Source organism: Arachis ipaensis, chromosome B5 (assembly GCF_059453495.1).
Source record: "Arachis ipaensis isolate K30076 ecotype BB chromosome B5, ASM5945349v1, whole genome shotgun sequence".
Taxonomy (NCBI): domain Eukaryota; kingdom Viridiplantae; phylum Streptophyta; class Magnoliopsida; order Fabales; family Fabaceae; genus Arachis; species Arachis ipaensis.
In genome coordinates, this window is record NC_142440.1 from 23,588,876 (window position 1) to 23,596,091 (window position 7,216).

The window sequence follows — 7,216 nt, forward strand, 5'->3', positions numbered from 1 at the left end:
ACATATTTATAAGAATTAATAAATATATTAGAGGTTTAATTAATAAAAATATTATGTGCTAACAACGAGTCATGCACAAAAAATTGATGTTATGCTCCTCCATAACAACCATTTCCTCCTTTTCAAGTTTCAACAATACAGAAATAAATAATTAAGCAGCAAATTGGTTGGATAAGGAGAGAGAAAAAGAAAAATGTAAATAAATGTGTAAGAGGCTATGTTTCCGGTCTCCAATACAAGGACTGAAACCTTTAGCTTTTATGTTGTAAGTTTTTAAGGGCAAAATGTGACTCTGATGATTTCATTTTCTGTTATTCTTTACTTTAGGTCTCTGGACAGATTGGAATTTCAATTGGTTCCTGGCTTTCCAATGTTCTCTCTTTGCTTTCTCACTTCCCAAGATGTTCTATTCGGTGACTCATCTACTCCAATTTCAATTTCATTTATTTAATCAATTCATTTTATCTCTCTCTATATATATAGTACTATATTATTATACCCTATATAATATACCGCTCCACTACAATAATCTTCTTTAGTGATAATAAAGCTAACCCACTTTGATGATTTCTCAATATCTAATTTCCTACACTGTTTTCAGTTAAATCTATATTCTGTGTGTTCTTGTTTTTGGGGGATCGGATAAGTTACAAGTTGCAAATAATATTTCATATGTTTACGGCTTATAATTTTGCAAAAATAAAACAAAAATTATTTTAAAAATAAAAAAAATCTATGAGAATAATACAAAAAATATGTTAAAAAATATAAAAATTTTACAAAAATAACACAGAAATTATATTATGACTTTGGTATGATGATATCATATACAAAGAACCAGAAAAAAAGGGAAAAAAAAAAAAGAGAGGAATAAGTACTTTTTTTTGTTTTTGACTTTTTTATTTTATTAAAATCATCATCAACCTTACAAAACGTTATAAAATCATCCTTTTGTCCATAAACAATATTTTTTGGATAATTTTATCCTTTTACAAAAATAAAAAAATATTAAAACTAATATTAAAAAACAAAAGAAACCCTCTCCATCCCTGGCGTATTTCTCACTCTCTTTCAGTCTTTCTCTTCTCTCCCTTTCCACCATCCCACCACCGCTGCCCCCACCTCTTTCTCCATATTCTTCTCCCTCTCCATTACCACTTCTCTCTCTCTTCACTACCACCACCACCACCTCCACCACCATATCACCCACAACCCTTAACTCTAACACCAATCCTGCTAACTCTTTATCCATTAAAATCAACATCTAAATGGTTGAACAATATCATCCAATCGGTTGAACAAAATCAACACTCCCGCACCAACATCAATTGAATGCTCAACGCAATACCCGAATAGAGAAACAAAACTCCCACAAAATCAGCACCAAAAACAATTTTAAAACCGCAACCCAAACACAAATGAAGAAATCCATAATTTAAAACAGAATTTTAAGGGGGTTTGTTCCTGTGCTTTCGCATTAAGTTAAACACCTGAAAAACAACCTCGAAATATATTAGCAAACTACAATCTATACCATCAAAGTTTACCGACTCATCAACCTATGAACAAAATATGGACAAGCTCCATGTCTTTATTGACTATCACTTTTATTTTGACTTTTTTCTTTCATGCATTTCCAAGGCAGAATTATAACACATGAAAGCGTTACTAAAAGAAGACCACATGAAAAGAAGAAATAAGCAAAATTACTCTCGCTCTATTTCTACCGTTCTCGTGCAAAATGAAGCTACAACAAAAATTGAATTCAAAAACTAAAAAAAAAAAAAAACAAAAAAGAAAATAACCTGTTTAGAGTAGGGAGAACTATTGATTTCACGGAGGGCTTTGGCTCCTCTTTCTAACGATTTCGGGTCGAAGCCAGACTTGTTAGGTTCATCGGGGGAGGCGGCTCCGTCTTAGAATCGGAAGCAGGGTCGGACGGCGAAGGCGAATTGGAAGGTGAAGAAGAGAAGAACGGGAAGCGAAAAGAAGAATCGGCGTGGGCGGCGTGATCAGAAAGCGAGGACATGGAAGCCACCGCGGCTGTCACCGCGGCGCAAGTGGTTAACCTAGCAGCTGCCATGGCTTCAGAATGGATCTTGAGGATCTTGAATCTTGGTGACGGTGGAGCTGTTGGTGACGCGGAAGTAGTTGTGCCATCGTGAGAACAAGATGACGGTGGAGTTGTTGATGGCGTGGGAGTGGTTGGGCCATCTTGAGAACAAGGGGGTTGCAGAAATAAAGAGAAAGAGAGAGAGGTGAGACATGATAGGATTACTGGTGGCCTGGTGGGGTTAGTGGTGAGGGTGATGTGAAGAGGGTGACATTTTTTTCTTTGTTTTTATTTTTGTAAAAGGATAAAATTATCCAAAAAATATTGTTTATGGACAAAAGAATGATTTTATAACGTTTTGTAACGTTGATGATGATTTTAATAAAGAAAAAAGGTCGGGGATAAAATTGATTTTGACCCCAAACATTGGGGACGAAAAAAATACTTATCCCAAAAAGAGAAGATGAAAAAAAGAACACTATACACAAGAGAAGAAAGAAAAAAGAAGACGACGGAAAAAATATCAAGGAAAAAAGAAAAAATAATATTGTTTTTATCTTTTATTTATTTGATTGAAAAATCATTTGCACCTTTGACATTGACTCCAAGTTTCGGACATCGCCATAACACTAATAGAACAAAGAGGATTTAAGTAACATTGGTGTTCCAATTATTTTAATCGTTGATCTAAATTATAAAAAATATTTATAATATATATTAATTGAAATCAACGGTTAAAACAACTGGAACATTGGTGTTCTTCGGTACACCTAAAATTTTTGCTAACGTTTTCGCTTTATTAAATTAAGCATGATCGTTATTGTTTACCAACTATGTGTTTTATTGTGACATATTTTAACTATTTATTCATTGTGTGTAGAGAAAGAAGTTAGAATGCGAGCTAACTGACTCCGAAATCTTCAAGCATATCCACACCATAAAGGCCAGGAGAGATTGACACTCCGAACTGTCATATGTAAGTCTCTACCTATGGAATCAAATTTTAATTAAATATTATTTGTCTTGATTTCATAACATATGATCTTTTTATGTGTCAATGAATGACATAAGTCGCACAAGGACGCAATTCGAAACGCCTCACATACATGTGATGTCAGTTTAAATAGTATTGTCATTTGCTAGAGCATTCTAAGCGTCATCAAAGTTGATGCCATCCAGTTGATTAGAATCGATCTCTTTGTGTATAAATATAAGACTTTCAATTGTAATCAGTAGTATCACAGTTAATAATATAGAATCATTTCACAAATTTCAATTCTCTAATCTTTTCTTGAAAATTAATCTCAATATACATCAGCATTCATTGCTGAATTTCTGCTTCTAGCCTTCTACTGCACTCTAAGAACCACTGTATAGTGTATACATACAACATATATATGCAATAGACAGTAGTGGCTAAAGTTGATTTCTTTAGTTTAAAACCTTATAACTCATTTCATAACATAACATGTATATATATTATTGTAAAAGAATTCAACTGAACCACACCCATATCCCCATCTTTTTTTTTCTTGGAAGATTCGAAACAACATGTTTAGAAACTAAATGAAAGGTTCCATCAGCAATGAAATCACCAAATTAAAGCTGGATTTATTCCTTCGTTTCACATTATTATTGTTTCCATAGAGCTAGGTTCTCCTTTTTTATCCCTGGCAATGATGCCTACCACTTTGCCAGCAGCAACTCCTGTTTTGTATTTAAAATCCAATTATTATTATTATTATTATTATTATTATTATTATTATTATTATTATTGAAGATCAATAATTATAATAAGAAAATTACTTCAATATTTTCTGGAATTAAAATGTAAATTAATTTTTGAGTAATGCTATACATTCAAGTCTTTTTTATGAATCATGTCCAACCAAGTTAAACAATAAGACTAGTCATAACTGATTTTTGTTAGAGTTCTACTAAGAAACCAACTAGGGTCCAGCCAACTTCTGCCAACTCTCTAATAAATTGGTTCTGGAAGTCCGTCTTAACAAAGGTAAGTTGATATATATAGACGTTTCTTTTGCTAAGTATTATGATGTTTCTTTTTCATACTAAATAGATATTTTTTAATGTATTTTTCGAATTTTTTGTATTATAGATGTGGAAAGAGAAGGTTTTTATAGTTTTTAATTAATTTACTTAATCAGTTTCTAATTATTTAAATTTTGAATTTAAAAAATTTAAAATTAATTATTAATAATTATAATTAATTGAGTTATTTAATTCTTGACTGATTACACACTTGGTTACCTATACTTTTCCTTTTTGTTATATTAAATTAATTTGATTGAACTTGATTAACAAAAAGACTTAAATGTATAATATTATTCTTAATTTTTATTGTGTATATTTGTATGATAAATTTAATTGTGCACTCATTTAATACATGAAATAATATCTTTGCATATTTTATTTGAATATGGAGTATAATATTTAATTTAATAAAAAATATATATTAAAATATAAAATATATATTAAAAATGAGTTAAATTATACATATATTTATACATAAATACATAATGACTAATTTTAGTAGTTAATTTTAATGTGTATATAATATTTTTGTAGTTAATTTGAATTGAATTCTAAACAGTTAACTTATCACATTATTATTTGAATTTTGAATAATTGACTTATCACATCATTATTTCCAAATTTAGAGTACGTTTAATATACTCCAAAACTTATTTTTATCCAAAAGTGTGTATAATTAATAAATTTATCCTTGTAATTATACATAAAAATGATAATCTACCATCTAGTTCTGGAAAGGTAGAGAACAATTACTTTATTTATAATCAAGCCACATGAGAAGAGTTGGTTAAATTATTTCTTGCTTCACCATATTTGTCGTTACGAGTTAAAATTGGGAAAGGACCCTTCTAACTAATAATATAGGAAAATTTCAAACAAGGCTTGATTAAGTATTAGATTTAGACATGCAAATATTGTAAATTTTTTACATAATCTTTTAGATAATTAAAAATAATAGATAATTTTTGGTTTTATAATTAATTATAAAATAATTTATATAAATCTTAAAATAAAGAATTATATCAAAATAAATTTTATGATAATAATTATAATAAAAACTGAATAAACAAAGATAAAAATCATAATTAAAAATGAATAAACAAAGTTTGTTATATGTAATTTTTTGTTTTCCTTTAGTATTGTTGTATATATTTGATTATTTGTAACTAAAAATTATTATTATTATTATTATTATTATTATTATTATTATTATTATTACGATTTTAGTATAGATGTTAATTGTATTTAATTATTATTTTATAATTAAAATGTATAATGATATGTAATAAATTTAAGTAAGAGTATTGATTAAGAGAATATATTTTTTACTATAAGAAAAGAAAATGTATGATATAATTTTTTTTAAAAGAATTGTCACTTATTTAAAATAGGTAATAACATAGTTTAATAGTAAGAAATTTTTTTAATAATTATTATTTATTTAAAATAGTTGACATGATATAAATTTGTTTTATACTAATTTAATATAAATTTTTATATAATAAAAATAGATAGATTATATATAGCCTGCAGTTCTCATTGACCATAATATTATCGTACACACCAAATAATTAAGTTAAGCCGGTACCCTAATTAATAGTGCCATAAATCATTGCTATGCTGTATGACTTTTCATGTAAGTTGTCACCTGCTGTCACATGAGTTGGTCACTCACTATTTTTTACTAAATGATTATATATATAGTTTGCGTGCCGCATGAATCAAGCTAAGCGACCATTGATCCTTTCTAATTATAATGGATAATCGGATATATGGTGTTGAAGGAACGGGTGACATGCTAATGTTAATAATGTCACACCTTCAACATTTATTGGACCAAGCTACTCTAACCGGAGTCAACATTGGTTTTTGACTTACTATTACTGAGTCAATAATCTCAACAGGTAACTTTATTCTCCCTTACACTAAATTTTATACCATAGATTAAGCATGCATGAAAAGCTGGATGAATAATGTTAATGTGTCAGCTTGGGTTAGTTAATGAGTTAATGAGCTTAACGAGCTTATGATCCAAACTTGCTAAAATCAGCTGAACTTGAACTTAGTAAGTTTAACTATTCATTATTTTCTTTTCATTTGCAAAATTTCACTTATTATAATATTCATGGCATAAATAATTTTTTTAACCACAAGAATTACCATAGAAAAGATTATTTTAATAAAAATTTAATAATATGCATTTTTATCTTATCTATTTTAAAAAATATCACTAATAATTTAAGTTATATTTAAAAAATTAAGCTTTAATTTGATTATTAATTACTTAACTAGTGTTAAAAGTTAACTGTCACTATTTGTTATTTTTTATTGAGTTAATTTATTTATTTATAATTTCTATGCCAAAAATGAATTTTAATAAGATAATTATAAATTCTTTTATCAAACTCAAAATATCTATGTATGATTTTTTTTTTCAAGATGTTTGTCGTCTTCTTAGTCTATGCCTATATATATAACTTATAATAATATATAATTTTACATAGAGTAATTCACTTAAGCAAATAAAATAGATATTAATATTATATAAATGTTTTAAAATCAAATAATTTATCTGCATGTCCAATTTTTGTTATGATATTTAACTTAATTAGTTAGCAATTAATTAGTTATTTTTTTAATGTATATCAATTAGTTAAACTCTCAGGTCATATATATATATATATATACCTTATTTGTAATTATTTGCTTACTCAAAGAAATCATTTTTTTTTTCATTTTCTTTTACATTTCAATATGGTATCAGATGTAATTCTTCTTCACACTTTTGTATTATTCTCTCATTTCATTCTTTGCTTTTTTTGAAAAAAAATTTCGATTTTCCATTCTTCTTTCTCGTTCTTTCTCGTTTCGGCAAGAACATTCTTCCTCAGTCGATACTTCCTCTTTTTCTCTATTCTTCTACTCATCAATTAGAATGTTTGCGATTTCTGTATCCACAGTTTCTCAGGGAGATTTCAATACTCTTCGACCTCGGCACCGCCTTCGTCGATTCCTGATGTGTATCTGCTCCAGTCCGGCGATCACCCAGGGTTCGTGCTTGTTTCACAACCCCTATAAGAAGACAACTACATTTCTTGGTGCAGATCG